Below are 19,673 nucleotides of genomic sequence, written 5' to 3'. Positions count from 1 at the left end.
GTTCATCAGTCATTGAAAGTTGGCATGCAGGTACAGCAGGCGGTGAAGAAGGCAAATGGTATGTTGGCCTTCATAGCTAGGGGATTTGAGTATAAGAGCAGGGGGGTCATATACTCAAATCCCCATGTTGTACAGGGCCTTGGTGAGGCCTCATCTGGAATATTGTGTTCAGTTTTGGTCTCCTAATCTGAGGAAGGGTGTTCTTGCTATTGAGGGAGTGCAGCGAAGGTTCACCAGACTGATTCCCGGAATGGCAGGACTGACATATGAGGAGAGACTGGATAGACTGGGCCTGTATTCACTGGAGGTTAGAAGGATGAGAGGGGATCTCATAGAAACATATAAAATTCTGATGGGACTGGACAGGTTAGATGCAGGAAAAATGTTCCCGATGTTGGGGAGGTCCAGAACCAGTGGACACAGTCTAACGATAAGGGGTAAGCCATTTAGGACTGATGAGGAGAAACTTCTTCACTCAGAATTCCCTACCACAGAGATTTGTTGATGCCAGTTCATTGGATGTATTCAAGAGATATTGAGATATGTCCCTTACGGCTAAAGGGATCAAGGGGTATGGAGAGAAAGCAGGAAAGGGGTACTGAAGGAATGATCAGCCATGATCTTATTGAATGGTGGTACAGGCTCGAAGGGCCGAATAGCCTACAGCTGCACCTATTTTCTCTGTTTCTATGTTTTTATGTTTCTCCTCATCATATGGGTTGTGGGAGCCAATAAAAGCCTGCAGCCATGTAGGACTGACCACCAACTCAGTTGGTTTAAAAATGGTTCCTGTCAAGTTCTGACTGACACTGTTAATCAGCTTGCAAAGCCTTGCACTATTACGCATTATTCTTCAAAAGAAGAATGTTAAGAAATGAAAACAACATTGTACAAATTAAGAGAAACAATTTCTATTTTAAGAATTAAAAAAAGGCACAATGATGCCAAGAAATTTATAATCCAGTGATGCTTCAAAATTTTTATTACATAGAACAGGGGTTCTCAACAGGTGGTCTGCGAGGTTTTATGGGGTCTGCCAAAAATTACTCAGATTCTACACAACATCCCGCCCCTCACACACTTTGATTGGTTGAAAGACCCGCTCGTTTCTCCAGCCCCTCACGTCAACTGCCCCATCAGTGTGAGCACAGACGGTGCTAGCTGGTGGAGATGCAGCAGGTAAGAGGTGTGGATGGAGCAGGTCAATAAATACCAGGGGGACCATTTCCCAGGTTTGCCCTGGCCAGAAAACGCAGTGCAAGTGCCAAACTCTGGGAGCAACAGAAAGTCCTGGGAACTCTCAGGGAGCATCTGTAAATGATGGAGAAATGGTGACTGGTCAAGCAGCGACTGTAAATGAACGGAAATGGTGACTGGTCAGGGACACCTCCCCATACCTTCCAGAGCGCCTCTACTAACCTTGGTATTTCAAACCCTAAATGTAAAATCCAATTGTAACCCCGATCCTTAACCCTGACCTGTAAAATCCTAACCCGAAACAGGAACGTAATCCCTAACCCCAACCATAGTACCAACGTCTATCACAAATCTCTCAAGTTTTAAAATCCCTCTAAAATCCCTCCCTATCTCTAATCTCCTCCAGCCCTACAACCCTCCGAGATAGAAACATAGAAACATAGAAAATAGGTGCAGGAGCAGGCCATTCAGCCCTTCTAGCCTGCACCGCCATTCAATGAGTTCATGGCTGAACATGAAACTTCAGTACCCCCTTCCTGCTTTCTCGCCATAACCCTTGATCCCCCGAGTAGTAAGGACTTCATCTAACTCCCTTTTGAATATATTTAGTGAATTGGCCTCAACTACTTTCTGTGGTAGAGAATTCCACAGGTTCACCACTCTCTGGGTGAAGAAGTTTCTCCTCATCTCGGTCCTAAATGGCTTACCCCTTATCCTCAGACTGTGACCCCTGGTTCTGGACCTCCCCAACATTGGGAACATTCTTTCTGCATCTAACCTGTCTAAACCCGTCAGAATTTTAAACGTTTCTATGAGGTCCCCTCTCATTCTTCTGAACTCCAGTGAATACAAGCCCAATTGATCCAATCTTTCTTGATAGGTCAGTCCCGCCATCCCGGGAATCAGTCTGGTGAACCTTCGCTGCACTCCCTCAATAGCAAGAATGTCCTTCCTCAAGTTAGGAGACCAAAACTGTACACAATACTCCAGGTGTGGCCTCACCAAGGCCCTGTACAACTGTAGCAACACCTCCCTGCCCCTGTATTCAAATCCCCTCGCTATGAAGGCCAACATGCCATTTGCTTTCTTAACCGCCTGCTGTACCTGCATGCCAACCTTCAATGACTGATCTGCACTCCTCCAATTCTGGCCTCTTGCACATCCCGATTTTAATCGCTCCACCTTTGGCGACCATGCCTTCTGCTGCCAAGGCCCTAAACTCTGTAATTCCCACCCTGAACCTCTCTGGCTCTCTTTCCTTCTTTACAAGCAATCTGCCCTAATAGCTCTTTATTTGGCTAGGTGTCAAATTTTGTTTGAGAACATTCCTGTGAAGCACCTTGGGACATTTTACTACATTAAAGGCGCTATATAAATGCAAGCTGTTGTTATTATTTGTTGTTTTATTAAAATGTAATGTTATCATTGCAACAAACTTTACTCATGAATTACATTCTTGTGTATTTATTTTATCATCCTGAAATTATACTTCTGCACGTGGTTTGCTAGTGTTAATTACTAAACATTGTGATTTACATACATGCAAACTTTCTGGATTTTAGTTTAAATTGACACAATTTCCATCCCCAATTAAAAAAACACTGGGGGCGGGGGCGGGGGGAGTTGGGTGGCGATTTTAGCACACATAAATGAGTGGGTTGGGTTTAGGTCAAATGTTAACACTTTTAAAGTCTGAACCCCGATCCAAACATGCCTCCAACCCGTTCACTTCCGGGTTTCTACATAGGATATGCCGGCATTTATGCTCCACTCGAGTCTCCTGCCATCTTTCCTCATCCAACCATATCAACATAACCCTCTAGTTCTCTTCTCCTACATATGCTTTTATAACCGCCCCTTATATGTATTTATACCATTCGCTTCAACCAATCCCTATGGTAGCGAGTTCCACATTCTTACCACTCTCTGGATAAAGAAGTTTCTTCTGAATTTTCTATTTGATTTCTTGGTGTCTATCTTATATTGATGGCCTCTGGAAATGCTCTGCCCCACAGGTGGAAACAGTGGCCTGGATTTTACGAACCTCGGCGGGTCCGTGGCAGGTGATGTCGGTGGTGGGTACCGACCCCCGCTGCTGGCTCAATCCCGCTCTGTGAAATGAATTTCCCCTGATTGGGCTTGTTAAGCCCGCCCAGCGTGTTTGCCGGCCAATTAGTGGAAGCGGGTCTGGTGACATGTTTTGATGGCACATAATCAGCCGGTTTTCTTAAAGGGAACATGGCTAACTTTCTTTTGACATTTGTGCTGTCAGTCAGTGTTCTACAGCATTGAGGTGCTGCAAACACTGGCAAGCACTGCGCAGAGGTGCAGGCTGCATCCAGGCGCTCCCATGATTCTCTCCATATGCTAATGAAGGGAGTCACAGCACACAGGGATATCCTCTTCCCTTCCCACGGGTGGGAGGGACCTCGCGAGGAGATCAACATTGCACATTGCAGAGGAGGGCACGCAGGGATGTGGTCAGGAGGACCTGGGTGCAGTACTGCAAACATTTCAATGATCTCAGTAGATCACAAAACGTTAGTACAAAGCCACACTCAACCTCATCCTGCTGTGCCACTCATCACATCTCCATCATTCTGCCTTCCCTACCCTACTCCTGCACATCCTTACTCACACTTGGACCAAGTCAAACTCAAGATTCACGGACTACCCTGAGCAACCCACCTTGGACCCTATCTTTTTTGATCCCCAACACACACACCAGTGGCAACCGACACCATGGTTACAACTTACCTTGCACCTCCACCCATCCATCTACATTATCACATCCCCATCTCACAAGCTATCCCTCACACTCACCCTTATGTTCGTGCAATCATATCAACTAACAACCACTTGGGTATTTTATGCAATGTTCATGTAAATTTTCTGTTAATGTGGTGTCTGTTGTGTGTGGAGAAAGAGTCAGACTGAACACTATGAGCTCAAAGTAAAGTGTGACCGTAGTCTTTTATTGGAGGTCTCCAGAGTGCCTCTCCAGCCTGTGAAGCCTCCTTAAATACCTGTGCTTCCAAGGGATTATGGGATCCCTTGGGACTCCAGGGAATGAGCCCTCTGGTGCTTGTACAGAGTAAATACAAGTCCACCGATATAACAACATTCCCCCCCAAAATCAATAGTGTAACTATTTACAATGTGAGCTGATCTGGAGCCCGTCTTGCCCTGGTTGATCATTTTGGTGTGAAAGCTGGTGTTGTTGAATCATTTGTTAGGCCCTCGCTGGGCTGCTGTGCAGCTGGCCTTGCTGGGCTGCCTGGTGTGTTGGGCCCTGCTGGGCTGCTGTGGATGATGGGTTCTGCTTCGTGGTCAACCGTGGTGTCAGTTGCCACTGGTGTGTGTGTTGGGGGATCAAAAAAGGTAGGGCTCAAGGTGGGTTGCTCAGGGTAGTCCGTGAATCTGAGTTTGATTTGGTCCAAGTGTTTCCAGTGAATGAGTCCATTTGAAAGTTTGACCCGAAACACCCTGCTCCCCTCTTTGGCCACGACAGTGCCAGGAAGCCACTTGAGACCTTGTCCATAATTTAATACAAATACAGGATCATTGACTTCAATCTCGCGTGACACATTTGCGCTATCATGGTATGCACTTTGTTGAAGCCGCCTGCTCTCCACCTGTTCATGTAGATCAAGGTAAACTAACGAGAGCCTTGTCTTAAGTGCTCTTTTCATGAACAGTTCAGCAGGTGGGATCCCAGTGAGTGAGTGGGGTCTCATGCGGTAGCTAAGCAGGACTCGGGATAGGCGAGTCCGCAGTGAGCCTTCAATTACCCTCTTCAAGCTTTGCTTGATGGTTTGCACTGCTCTCTCTGCCTGACCATTGGACGCTGGCTTAAATGGGGCAGATGTGACATGTTTGATCCTGCTCGGGTCATGAATTCTTCGAACTCAGCACTGGTAAAACATGGCCCGTTGTTGCTCACCAGGACATCGGGTAGTCCGTGTGTGGTAAACATGGCCCGCAGGCTTTCAGTGGTGGCAGCGGACGTGCTAGCCGATCATTAGCTCACATCCAATCCACTTGGAGTACGTGTCTACAACCACACGGAACATTTTACCCAAGAACGGGCCTGCATAGTCGACCACGGTTTGGAGGGCCAAGACCATAAACTTAGCAACGCCTCCCTGGGTACATTGCTTAACTGCGAGCATGTATTACATCTGTGAACGCAGGACTCTAAGTCTGCATTGATACCGGGCCACCATACGTGGGATCTGGCTATCGCTTTCATCATTACGATGTCTGGGTGGGTACTGTGGAGGTCATTGATGAAGGTGTCTCTGCCCTTCTTGGGGACTACTACTCAATTGCCCCACAGAAGGCAGTCTGCCTGTATGGACACTTCATCTTTGCGCCGCTGGAACGGCTTTATCTCTTCCTGCATTTCCACTGGGACACTGGACCAGCTCCCGTGAAGTACACAGCTTTTGACTAGGGACAATAAGGGGTCCTGGCTTGTCCAGGTTTTGATCTGCCGGGCAGTGACGGGCGATTGCTCACTCTCAAATGCTTCATAACCATGGCTAGTTCTGCAGGCTGGGCCATTTCCACCACCGTGGTGGGCAATGGCAGCCAACTGAGAGCATCGGCGCAGTTTTCTGTGCCTGGCCTGTGGCGGATGGCATAGTTGTATGTGGACAATGTGAGAGCGCGCTTCTCGGCCTTTTGGCTAAGATCATGCGTAACTGACCTGACAGGGGAGTAACCATGACCAGAAAGTAGTTCTCCCTGGATCAGGAAGGTGGTTCTCCTATGCTTTTTGGAAATAGGAGGTGGGTGGGGTGGCTTGACCCATCCACCTCCACGGAGGTGGGTGGGGGGCACACACCCACCTCCATGGCACGAACCTGGTATTGCAGTACTTCCAGGAATGGTGCAGTGGCTCTAGGCCTTTGGCTAAGAGCATTGGCGCAGAGTGATCCTTGACAGGTGCAAGATGACCTCTGGCGTTTGTGATTTGACAAAGAATTGGAAAGATTGGCAACGAATAAAAAAAAAAAATGTGAGCGCCCATCTCTGGATGCGGGCCGATGAGTTGATATTTATCCCTTTACTCTCGGAAAACTGGGATATAAGTGCCTTCTGTCGCAATCCTCCTTTCCAGGAACTCCACTTCAGGCGCCAGGAAAACGCACTTCAAACATTTTAACCTGAGCCCTACATGGTTGAGTCGACGAAGAACCTCTCCCAGGTTCTGCAGGTGCTTGACTGTGTTCTGATCTGTGACCAAGATGTCGTCTTGGAAGACCACGGTGTGCGGGACCGACTTCAGTGAACTTTCCATGTTTCTCTGGAATATCACCACCGCTGATCAGATTCCAAACGGGCATCTGTTATAAACAAAAAGACCTTTGTGCATGTTGATGCAGGTGAGGGCCATCGATGATTCCCCCAATTCCATGTAGGCTGAAGTCAGATCCAGCTTCGTGAACGTCTTTCCTCCCGCCAGCATTGCAAAAAGGTCGTCGGCTTTTGGTAGTGGGTTTGTAATCGCCACAGATTCTGACGGTGCCGTCTCCCTTGCGGACTGGGACAAAACGACTGGCCCACTCGCTGAACTCAATCGGTGAAATGATGCCCTCTCGTTGCAGCCAGTCTAGCTCGATCTCTACCCTTTCTCTCATCATGTACGGTACTGCTCTCGCCTTGTGATGGATGGGTTGAGCCCCCGGAATTAGGTGGATCTGCACTTTTGCTCTTTGGAATTTCCCGATGCCTGGTTTGAACAGCGAAGGAAATTTGTTTAAGACCTGGGCACACGAAGTGTCGTCAGCGAGCGATAGCGCTCGGATGTCATCCCAGTTCCAGCTTATCTCCCAGCCAGCTCCTGCTGAGCAGCATGGGACCATCACCCGGTACCACCCAGAGTGGTAACTTGTGCACCACTCCATCGTAGGAGACCTTGACGGGAGCACTGCCGATTACAGGAATCAGTTCTGTAGTGTAAGTTCTTAGTCTTGTGCAAACTAGAGTTAAGACTGGCCCTGAGGCCTTGTTGCACCACAACTTTTTGAAAGTCTTTTTGCTCATGATGGACTGGCTCACGCTCGTGTCCAGCTCCATTGACACCGGGAGTCCATTTAGTTCAACATTCAACATTATCGGGGGACAATTCGGGGTGAATGTGTGCACCCCATGTATCTCTGCCGCCTCTATTTGAGGCTCTGGTTCATAGTGATCCTCCGTGGATCTGTCCTCCTCTGCAACATGGTGGTTTGCAGGTTTAACAGGCTTAGCAGCTCGTTGGAGGTGTCCCATTGTTCCACAGCCCTTGCAAACATATCCTTTGAATCAGCATCGCAGCGCCAACAGAGTGTTAATGGCCTTGCATTCATCACTCTTGATGGTGGACCCTGAGATATCTGCGGACGTGTAGCTGCAGATATGTGTGACCTGCCCTGTACGTTACGATTCGAAAACAACATCACTTTGTTCACAGTACTTGTTGCAGCACTTATGTGCTGAGAGATTTGCTTAGTATTGTCACTGGTGGCAATGAACGCCTGGGCTATCGCTATGGCCTTACTCAAGGTTGGGGTCTCTATAGTCAAACGTTTGCGAAGTATGGTTTCATGGCCAATGCCAAGTACGAAAAAGTCTATGAGCATGTGCTCCAAATGTCCTTCAAATTCGCAATGTCCTGCAAGGCGTCTCAGCTCGGCGACATAAATCACCACTTCCTGGTCTTCAGACCTTTTGTAGGTGTAGAACCTGTAGCTCGCCGTCAGAACGCTTTCCTTCGGGTTCAAATGCTCTCGGACCAGTGTGCACAAATCATCGTACGATTTCTCTGTGGGTTTCGCTGGAGTGAGCAGATTCTTCATGAGGTCATACGTTGGTGCCCCACAGACGGTGAGGAGGATCGCTCTATGTTTGGCAGTGCTCTCTTATCCATCTAGCTCGTTGGCCATGAAGTATTGGTCGAGTTGCTCCACAAATGTTTCCCAATCATCTCCCTATGAAAATTTCTCCAGGATGCCCACTGTTCTCTGCATCTTTGGGTTCTCTATCTATTTGTCATCGCCAGTTGTTGTGTATGGAGAAAGAGTCAGACTGAACACTGTGAGCTCAAAGTAAAGTGTGACCTTAGTCTTTTATTGCACGTCTCCAGAGTGCCTCTCCAACCTGTGAAGCCTCCTTAAATACCCTGTGCTTCCTGGCCTTGGACACCCACAACCTTTCGAACTGTTTGATACTCATCAGGGACTGGCTGGCCCCCGTGTCTAGCTCCATTAATACTGGGATGCCATTGAGGAGCACTTCCATCATTATCGGTGGCATCCTGGTATATGAACTGTATCTGTGCTCCACATGAACTCGCTGAACTTCAGCTTCCAGCGATTTCCCCCAGTATTTATTTGACCTCGTAGGGCTTACATCGGGCCCGTCCTCCTTGTACATCAACCTGGCTGCAGGCTTCCTGCACATACGCGCCAAGTGACCGCTGACTTTGCAGTTTCTGCAGGTATTTTGCTGATACCTGCAAGCTCTGGCTGGTGTTTGCCTCCACACCTCCAGCATGAGCTGGAGGCCCCGTTGTTGGAAACAAAAGGTCCATTACCAGTCGATCGTCTCTGACTGTCTCTGTAACTGTCCTTAAGCGCACCATTAACAGGTGTTGATGGCCCCATTACTGGCCGCATTGTCCATTGCGATGGCATGAATCGCCATTCAGCTAGCCATTGTCTCTGTTGAATTCTCCCTTTGGGTTCGACTACATGCTGGTGCATGTCCGATTGCCCTTGTCTGCCTAGAGAACTGTGTGCCTCGTTAACAATGTTGACTCTCTGGTCGTTTGCCGCATTTGAGCCAAGATTTTTGTCAGACATCAGTCTGATCTCTTTCTCCCCTGAGATAAATGTCTGGGCTATCAGAGCCGCCGCTTCCAAGGTCAAGTCTTTGGTCTCAATCAGTTTCCTGAAAACTCCAGCGTGCCCGATGCCCTCAATAAAAAAGTCTCGCAGCATCTCCGCTCTGCATGCATCTGGAAACTTACATAGGCTCGCCAGTTGCCGGAGATCTGCCACGAAGTCTGGAACGCTTTGCCCTTCTCGCTGCCGTTGCATGTCAAACTGGTGTCTCACCATGTGCATGCTGCTCGCTAGTTTAAGGTGTTCTCCGATCAACTTACTGAGCTCTTCGAATGTCTTGTCCGCCGGCTTCTCGGGCGCTAGAAGGTCCTTCATCAGGAAGTACGTTCTGGATCCACAAACCGTCAGGAGATGAGCCCTGCATTTGTCGGCCGAATCCTGTCCCAACCATTTCTTAGTGACAAAACTTTGCTGTAGTCTCTCAATAAAGTCGTCCCAATCATCACCAACACAGTACCTCTCTTCTGTGCTGCTAGTGGCCATGCTCGCATGGTTTAAATCCCAGTTTCTCATCGCCAATGATATATCCTTACTATATAGTATAAATGCACACGAGGCCCATACTTGAGAGAAGGTCACTCTGTGACCAGTTACCTTTATTACCAAGACCTCAAGTGATGAAGGTGGGTAGAGCTTCCCCTTTTATACCTGAAAGTCCAGGTTAGGAGTGTCCCCCACAAGTGCACCCCTTGTGGTCAATGTTCTCAAGGTGTACAACTTCGGTCAGCTTCTACATGGGTTACAATGATAGTTGAATACATGACAGATACCTTTACCTTATAAAAATCTTACTTAAGAAAAATCTGTCAATCTCAATATTCATTAACCTCACATCCACAGTCTTTTGAGGGAGTGATTTTCAGATTTATACTGCTCTTTACATAAAAAAGTGCTTCATGATTTCATTCCTGAATGACTTAGCTTTAATTTTAAGATCACACCCTCTTATTCTGGATTTCCAACCAGAGGAAATAATTTTTTTTCCCACCCAATCGAATCCTTTTATCATTTTAAATACCATCTTGTCACCCCTCAATCTTCGATACTCAAGGGAGTACAAGCCATGGTTATGCAAACCTGTCCTCATAACTTAACCCTTTAAGCCCCAGTATCATTCTGGTGAATCTGTATTGTACTCCTCCAAGGCCCATATATCCTTCCTCACATGCGGTGCTCAGAAGTTAAATAAAAAACAAAGTTAAAATATTTGCTCTCGTTTTTACATTTTTCAATTACATTAAACAGGAAGGCACCAAAAAACCTGAAAAGAGCGCAACCTTAAAGAGAAGCCAAAGTAAGCATCAAAAATAACATTGAGACTAGAAAGTCAAGGCCTGTGTTACACAAATCACAGTGGGTGGGGTGGATGATCACAGCTTTCTGTTAGAAATAGCCCAGTATAAGGCTATCTCTATTCACTTTAATAATCAGGATCGACTGTAAAACCAATCTGGTGGATACATTGTGTTTAATCAGAGTTTAAGACGGAATATAACACATTAGTTATATAGCAAAATCATACAACCGTAACAGATAGTTAATACCCATCCTGATCGGATCAACGGCTGGAACACGTAAGAAGTTCTCTGACTTGCAGTCTCTTTCTCTGTTTAGAGCTTCTTCGGTAAAGCATGGGATCACTCGAAAAGTGTTTGACCAGCTCAACTTCGGTTTCGCTCTCCCTTCACACCGTCTATGAAAGCAACCATGAGGAGGCTACCTTTATTCTATTTTTAGGGGTGGACCTGACCCTAGATATTGACAAGACCTTTTGACCTGTAGAAGTTTCTCTAAAAACGTAATATCCAATAAGGCTTCTGGTTTTTTGTCTTGATTCTTATTTCAAGAACCTGCCCTAAAGATGTCTTACGATTTTGACTACGTCACTCTCTGTTTACACTAACCCAGGGTTTCTTCCTGTGGAAAACATTTAATCTAACTTGTCCCTTTTCTCTCCATTGATTCCAAGAAGCCAAACCAGAAAATTGCTTGTTATCTCTTTTACGACGTAGCAACATGTTTATGTTAACTCTCTCCAATTCTATCTTTTCAAAGTCTTCCTGAAACAAATTGTCTTAAAGATACATAAACAAAACTAAAGCTTTAACTTGAAAACCACAGATAATGGTTGTCATAGTGCAAAATACTATAACATCTCAGCAGCATACCAAGACACAAGCATTTCTAAGCATCTTGAATAAACAATTTGTCTCCAGTTCAAAACAGCGATTTAAACACAGTATTCATGTTAATTTAGTACATTTTTAGGCATCCTTATTTCTAACGCTTCTCGAGGCCCATCCTGTTATGTGATCAACTAATGCCATCTCTAAACACGTCGTACGTGTCGTTAAATCGGCCTTCTGGTAACAGTAGCAAATCAAGCAAATCAAACTGTCCTCTCCAGGACCAAAGAAAACTACATGTAGACCCAGCCATCCGAATATGCCAACCGAACATCGAAGGCATCTCTCGTTCAAAATGCGAATACCTCAAAAGGTTACTGAAGAAACACAGCGACGATGTCCTGGTACTTGAAGAAACACACATCAAACACATCCACCAGTTTGACACAAGAGGACGTATCACAGGTTTTAACCTAATCCTTTTCAATAACCATCCCAAATACAGCCTGGCGTGCTATGTTAAACAAGGCATCGAAGGCCGCACTGAACTCGAGCATACCAGTATTGCTGGCGTTTTCACCACAGCACTATGCGTAGGAGAGTTAACAATCTCCAATGTCTACAAACCATCACTCGTACAGTGGCCTGACCCACCACACCCTCCTCGTCAACATTCAACCATCCATCTCGGAAACTTTAATTGCCACCACTCAATGTGGGGCTATGCAAATGCCAACTATAATGCTGAAGCAATTGTACAGTGGGCTTCATTCGAGAATCAATTCCTTCTTTTTGATGCCAAAGATCGAGGTACTTTTCATTCGTCAAGGCGGCAGAGAGTATATTTCCTCCCTTAAGACATCAAAGGAGACCCAAACATCACCTCCACAATGTCTTTCCCAACAGTGAACACAGGCCCTCAATCATCAATGTTGGCATCAAAATTCCTGTCATTACATCAACACCGGAACCACGATGGAACTTCAAAAAAGAAAACTGGGAAACCTTCCAAAGGTCAGTTAACACCAACATCAGGTGGATTCCACCAACCTCCAATTCCTTCAACAGAGTTATAGGAATTATTAAAGCTGCCACAAAATGCAATACATTTCGAGGGTTTCAAAATAAATATATTCCTTGTTAGATGCAAGAAAGCAAGGCTCCCTACCAGGAATAGTGGCTGAACAAGAACCCTGCCACAGCCATCTCAATGCTGGAGTCCTTGAGCTCGGCGAGATGTGATAGGTGGAGGAGCCTTATGGAGAAGACTAACTTAACTCACTCCAGCAGGAAAGCATGGGCCCTGTTCCATCAACATGGCGGTGCAAAACCCGCCTATTACCATCAGAGCAGATGCTATTGCACCCCACTTGATACAAACATCAAAGGTTCTGTTGGACACAGAATTTTGATGCCATGTGAAGCGGCAGCTTTCGACAAACTTGATGGCGGCCCCAAGATCGTCAAATATGTCTTACCCATTCGACTTGGACGAACGAAACACAGCCCTGTCAACAACCAAATCTAGAAAAGCTGCTGGACCAGATGGTGTTTACCCAGAATTCTGAAAAGCACTTGGACCCAAAGCGAAGAGATGGTTGATCTCCTTCTTCTCTGAGGTACTGGCTATGGGTAAAATTCCACCTATTTAGAGGGAGACAAAAATAATTGTCCTCCTGAAGCAGGGGAAGAATGTTTGTGAAGCCTCCAGTTACTGCCCGATCTCCTTACTTTGCACTTGTTATAAAGTGCTGGAGAGGCTACTACTCCACAGACTAGCCCCATCATTGAGCCATTCCTAAGGAAAAAGCGGACTTCCGGAGCAGCTGTAACTGCTGCGACCAAGTGGTAGCTTTAACACAACACACATTGAAGCAGGCTTCCAGCGCCAACTCAAGACCGCCATAGCACTCGTGGACCTGTCAGCAGCGTAGGATACAGTGTGGAAACATGGACTACTTTTCAAGCTCTCCATCATTTTATCCTGCAGAACAACGATCAATCTTCTCACCTACACGCTGAGCAACCGACGCTTCCGTGTGTACTCTGGCACCCAGAAAAGCAGATATAGAACATTGAACAACAGACTACCACAGGGTTCTGTCCTGGCACCCATGTTATTCAACATTTATACTTGTGACCTGCCCAAAACAGAGTCCCGCAAGTTTGTATACATTGATGATATTGCCTTAGCCACGCAAAATATGAATCTGTCCATCACCAAAGAGACCCTGACCAGTGAGTTACAGAATATGGAGGCCTATGGAGGAGCAGCGAGGCCTATAAAAGGCCCAGCGGCAGTGAGGAGCAGCAGCAGTCGGTGAGGACCGGCGAAGCTTATAAAAGGCCCAGCGGCAGCGAGAGCAGTGGCAGTCAGGGAGGAGCCAGCTGCTGCAGCAGGGTCAAAAGTTTAAAAAAAAGAAGTAAAAAGAAATCCTGGTGCAAGGGTCAAGGATGTCTCGGAGCGGCTGCAGGGCATTCTGGAGGGGGAGGGTAAACAACCAGTTGTCGTGGTGCATATAGGTACCAACGATATCGGTAGAAAATGGGATAAGGTCCTACAGGCTGAATTTAGGCAGCTAGGAGTTAAATTAAAAAGTAGTACCTCAAAGGTAGTAATCTCAGGATTGCTATCAGTGCCATGTGCTAACCAGAGTAAAAATAGCAGGATTGTTAAGATGAATACGTGGCTTGAGGAATGGTGCAAGAAGGAGGGATTCAAATTCTTGGGACATTGGAACCAGTTCTGGGGGAGGTGGGATCAGTACAAACCAGACGGTCTGCACCTGGGCAGGACCGGAACTGATGTCTTAGGGGGAATGTTTGCTAGTGTTGTTGGGGAGGGTTTAAACTAATATGGCAGAGGGATGGGAATCTATGCAGGGAGACAGAGGAAAGTAAAATGGGGGCAGAAGTTAAAGGTAGAAAGGAGATAAGGAAAACTGGAGGGCAGAGAAATCAAGGGCAAAAATCAAAAAGGGCCACATTACAACATAATTCTAAAAGGACAAAGAGTGTTAAAAAAACAAGCCTGAAGGCTTTGTGACTCAATGTGAGGAGCATTCGGAACAAGGTGGATGAATTAACTGTGCAGATGGCTGTTAACGGATATGATGTAATTGGGATTACGGAGACATGGCTCCAGGGTGACCAAGGCTGGGAACCCAACATCCAGGGGTATTCAATATTCAGGAAGGAGAGACAGAAAGGAAAAGGAAGTGGGGTAGGGTTGCTGGTTAAAGAGGAGATTAACGCAATAGTAAGGAAGGACATTAGCTTAGATGATATGAAATCTGTATGGGTAGAGCTGCGGAACACCAAAGGGCAGAAAACGCTCGTGGGAGTTGTGTACAGACCACCAAACAGTAGTAGTGAGGTTGGGGATGGCATCAAACAGGAATTAGGGGTGCGTGCAATAAAGGTACAGCAGTTATCATGGGTGACTTTAATCTACATATAGATTGGGCTAACCAAACTGGTAGCAATACGGTGGAGGAGGATTTCCTGGAGTGTATAAGGGATGGTTTTCTAGACCAATATATCGAGGAACCAACTAGAGAGCTGGCCATCCTAGACTGAGTGTTGTGTAATGAGAGAGGATTAATTAGCAATCTCGTTGTGTGAGGCCCCTTGGGGAAGAGTGACCATAATATGATAGAATTCTTCATTAAGATGGAGAGTGACACAGTTAATTCAAAGACTAGGGTCCTGAACTTAAAGAAAGGTAACTTCAATGGTATGAGAAGTGAATTGGCTAGGAGAGACCGGCGAATGATACTTGAAGGGTTGACAGTGCATAGGCAATGGCAGACATTTAAAGATCACATGGATGAACTTCAACAATTGTACATCCCTGTCTGGCGTAAAAATAAAACGGGAAAGTTGGCTCAACCGTAGCTAACAAGGGAAATAAGGGATAGTGTTAAATCCAAGCAAGAGGCTTATAAATTGGCCAGAAAAAGCAGCAAACCTGAGGACTGGGAGAAATTTAGAATTCAACAGAGGAGGACAAAGGGTTTAGTTAGGAGGGGGACAATAGAGTATGAGAGTAAGCTTGCAGAGAACATAAAAACTGACTGCAAAAGCTTCTATAGATATGTGAAGAGAAAAAGATTAGTGAAGACAAATGTAGGTCCCTTGCAGTCAGAATCAGGTGAATTTATAATGGGGAACAAAGAAATGGCAGACCAATTGAACAAATACTTTGTTTCTGTCTTCACTAAGGCAGACACAAATAACCTTCCGGAAATACCAGGGAACCGAGGGTCTAGCGAGAAGGAGGAATTGAAGGAAATCCTGATTAGTCAGGAAATCGTGTTCGGGAAATTGATGGGATTGAAGGCCGATAAATCCCCGGGGCCTGATAGTCTGCATCCCAGAGTACTTAAGGAAGTGACCCTAGAAATAGTGGATGCATCGGTGGTCATTTTCCAACAAACAATAGACCCTAGATCAGTACCATGGATTGGAGGGTAGCTAATGTAACCCCACTTTTAAAAAAAGGAGGGAGAGAGAAAACAGGGAATGCCTGACATCGGTAGTGGGGAAAATGTTGGAATCAATTATTAAAGATGTAATAGCAGCGCATTTGGAAAGTAGCGACAGGATCGGTCCAAGTCAGCATGGATTTATGAAAGGGAAATCATGCTTGACAAACCTTCCAGAATTTTTTGACGATGTAACTAATAGAGTGGACAAGGGAGAACCAGTGGATGTGGTGTATTTGGACTTTCAAAAGGCTTTTGACAAGGTCCCACACAAGAAATTAGTGTGCAAAATTAAAGCACATAGTATTGGGGGTAATGTATTGACATGGAAAATGAACTGGTTGGCAGACAGGAAGCAAAGAGTAGGAATAAACGAGTCCTTTCAGAATGGCAGGCAGTGACTAGTGGGGTACCGCAAGGATCAGTGCTGGGACCCCAGCTATTTACAATATGCATTAATGATTTAGATGAAGGAATTGAGTGTAATATCTCCACGTTTGCAGATGACACTAAGCTGGATGGCAGTGTGAGCTGTGAGGCGGACGCTAAGAGCTGCAGGGTGACTTGGACAGGTTACGTGAGTGGGCAAATGCATGGCAGATGCAGTCTAATGTAGATAAATGTGAGGTTATCCACTTTGGTGGCAAAAACAGGAAGGCAGAATATTATCTGAATGGCGGCAGATTAGGAAAAGGGGAGTTGCAGCAAAACTGGGTGTCATGGTACATCAGTCATTTAAAGTTGGCATGCAGGTACAGCAGGCGATGAAGAAGGCAAATGACATGTTGGCCTTCATAGTGAGAGAATTTGAGTATAGGAGCAGGGAGGTCTTAATGCAGTTGTACAGGGCCTTGGTGAGGCCACACCTTGAATATTGTGTACAGTTTTGGTCTCCTAATCTGAGGAAGGACGTTCTTGCTATTGAGGGAGTGCAGCGAAGGTTCACCAGACTGATTCCTGGGATGGCAGGACTAACATATGAAGAAAGACTGGATCGACTAGGCTTATATTCACTGGAATTTAGATGAATGAGAGAGGATCTCATAGAAACATATAAAATGCTGACGGGATTGGACAGGTTAAATGCAGGAAGAATGTTCCCGATGTTGGGGAAGTCCAGAACCAGGGGTCACAGTCTAAGGATAAGGGGTAAGTGATTTAGGACCGAGATGAGGAGAAACGTCTTCACTCAGAGAATTGTGAACCTGTGGAATTCTCTACCGCAGAAAGTTGTAGAGGCCAGTTCGTTAGATATGTTCAAAAGGGAATTAGATGTGACCCTTACGGCTAAAGGGATCAAGGGGTATGGAGAGAAAGCAGGAAAGGGGTACTGAAGTTGCATGATCAGCCATGATCATATTGAATGGTGGTGCAGGCTCGAAGGGCCGAATGGCCTACTCCTGCACCTATTTTCTATGTTTCTATGGTGGCGACTTTGGCCAAACCCGCAAAAGACTGTCACCTCGCCATTCCATCTCAACACCCGTCAAGCAAACCAAGCTTTGAAACTCTCCATTTGTGGCGCAGAGGTAAACCATGGCAAAAAAACTTCCTATTTAGGAGTCACGCTTGATCGCACCCGGTCATATAGACAACGGTGCCGAAGTTCAAGTCCACCCGAAACGGGGCGCACCTACCGCTTTTTTGCCGCCTTTACTGCCGCAATGTTGGGGTCGGAATCCGCCTGAAATTCAGGGATTTAAAAAAAAATGGCGCTCAGCGGTATTGGCCAGCAAGAATCGGCACTTTGCAGCAGTGTGGGTGGGGAGGTTGGAACAGCAATTCCACGGGGAAATTCATCTTCAGTTGATGAGGTCTTAACAAGCCAGCAGCTCCTTAGCCTTCTTAAAAGCCAGGATTTTCAGCTATGCTCTGAGGAGGGAAGGCATTTGACTGGAGGATATGGCTGCTGGGCCTGCTGGAGGTGTAGCGAGGAGGGCAACCTGTTTTTCAGACAGACACTGATGCAGGCTGTGGAGCGAAGGAGGCGAGTCCTGTACCCCGATGCAGGGAGACCGAGATGGGAAGTGTCCACCAATGCCTGGCGTGAGTAAGCTGTGGAGTTCTCAGGGACCTCCATTCATGATCACCCATGCCGAAAAAGGATAAACGACATCATCCGACTGATGAAAGTGAGTACCCGTTCCACCAACTGCTGACCTTCCTTCATCCTGTTTTTATTTCCCATCTTCACTATCTAGTTACTGAAGCAGCATTTCACTGTTGAGTCCTGTATATATATGTGTGTGTGTTTTCGCAATGGAGGCTCCCTTTCATGTCACAGTTACAGCTGCATGTCAGGGACACACACTTGTACACTCATTTCTGAGGCCTCCTGACACTGCTACTCAGCAACCATTCTTTGTTTTGCAGGCAAAGGTTGCGCACAACCTCATGGAACAGAGGAGGAATGGTGGTGGCGAGCCCCAGCTTCAAATGCTGACGCCTCTGGAGGAGGGGATAGAGGTACTACTAATGCAAAGGGCCTTCCTGTGGCCACCGGTACTGGCAATGCTGATCCCCCTGTGGGCAGCATAGGTAAGTGAGAACAAAACACCTGGGAACTAAAGAACAGGTGGTGGATGGAGAAAGAACAGGTGGTGGATGGAGAAAGCACAGGAGCTACAGCAGCTGGCCGACAGCCATGATGTGCGAGGATACTTCATTGCAGTCAAGGCCACCTACGGTCCAAACACCCACGGCCCCACCCCACTGCTGGCCTAGAACGGGGAAATACTCATCAAAGACACCGAGGCAATCAGGGCCCGCTGGAAGGAGCACTTCGAAGATCTCCTCAATTGAGACTCTGCCTTTGACTCTATCCTACAGCATGCTACCCGCCACCACCTCAGTAAAACCACAGCACTGCACGAGGTAGAAAAAGCCATAAGACAGCTTAAGAACACAAGACTACGGAAGCGGATGGAATCCCGCTGAGGCACTGAAGTATGGCGGAGAGGCACTGTTGGCACGAATACATGACCTCATCTCTCTCATCTGGAGGGAGGAGAGCATGCCGGGAGATCTGAGATGCAGTGATCGTGACCATCTTTAAAAAAGGGGACAAGTCCGGCTGCAGCAACTACAGAGGAATCTCCCTATTATCAGCCACTGAGAAAGTCGTCGCGAGAGTCTTCCTTAACCGTCTTCTCCCTGTGGCTGAGGAGCGCCTCCTGGAGTCACAGTGTGGATTTCGTCCCCTATGGGACACAACGGACATGATTTTTACACCACAACAGCTGCAGGAAAAATGCAGGGAACAGCACCAGCCCTTATACATGGCCTTCTTCGACCTTACAAAGGCCTTTGACACTGTCAACCGTGAAGGTCTATGGAGCGTCCGCCTCCATTTCGGATGCCCCTAAAAGTTTGTCACCATCCTCCGCCTGCTCCACGACGACATGCAGGCCGTGAGCCTTACCAATAGATCCATTACAGACCCAATCCACATCCGGACCCTTCCTCGGGAAGGGTCAAACAGGGCTGCATCATCGCCCCAACCCTCTTCTCAATCTTCCTCACTGCCATGCTCCACCTCACAGTCAACAAGCTCCTCGCTGGAGTGGAACTAAACTACAGAACCAGTGGGAACCTGTTCAACCTGCACCGTCTCCAGGCCAGATCCAAGACCACCCCAACTTCTGTCGTAGAGCTACAGTACGTGGACGACGCCTGTGTCTGCGCACATACAGAGGCTGAACTCCAAGTTATAGTCAACATATTTACTGAGCCATACGAAAGCATGGGCCTTACGCTAAACATCCGTAAGACAAAGATCCTCCATCAGCCTGTCCACGCCGCTTAGCACTGCTCCCCAGTCATCAAGATCCACGGTGCGACCCTGGACAACGTGAACCATTTCCCATATTTCAGGAGCCTCTTATCAACAAGAGCAGACATCGACGACAAGATTCAACACCACCTCCAGCGTGCCAGTGCAACCTTCGGCCGCCTGATGTAAAGAGTGTTTG

General features: G+C 46.9%; 1 pseudogene; it reads left to right on the top strand.

The window, feature by feature from the left end:
- Window positions 1-5,867: 5,867 nt before the first annotated feature.
- LOC139264879 (U2 spliceosomal RNA) lies at window positions 5,868-6,102 on the top strand (annotated as a pseudogene).
- The last annotated feature ends 13,571 nt before the right edge of the window (window positions 6,103-19,673 follow it).

Source organism: Pristiophorus japonicus, chromosome 5 (assembly GCF_044704955.1).
Source record: "Pristiophorus japonicus isolate sPriJap1 chromosome 5, sPriJap1.hap1, whole genome shotgun sequence".
Taxonomy (NCBI): domain Eukaryota; kingdom Metazoa; phylum Chordata; class Chondrichthyes; family Pristiophoridae; genus Pristiophorus; species Pristiophorus japonicus.
This window is presented reverse-complemented; position numbering and strand designations above follow the sequence as displayed.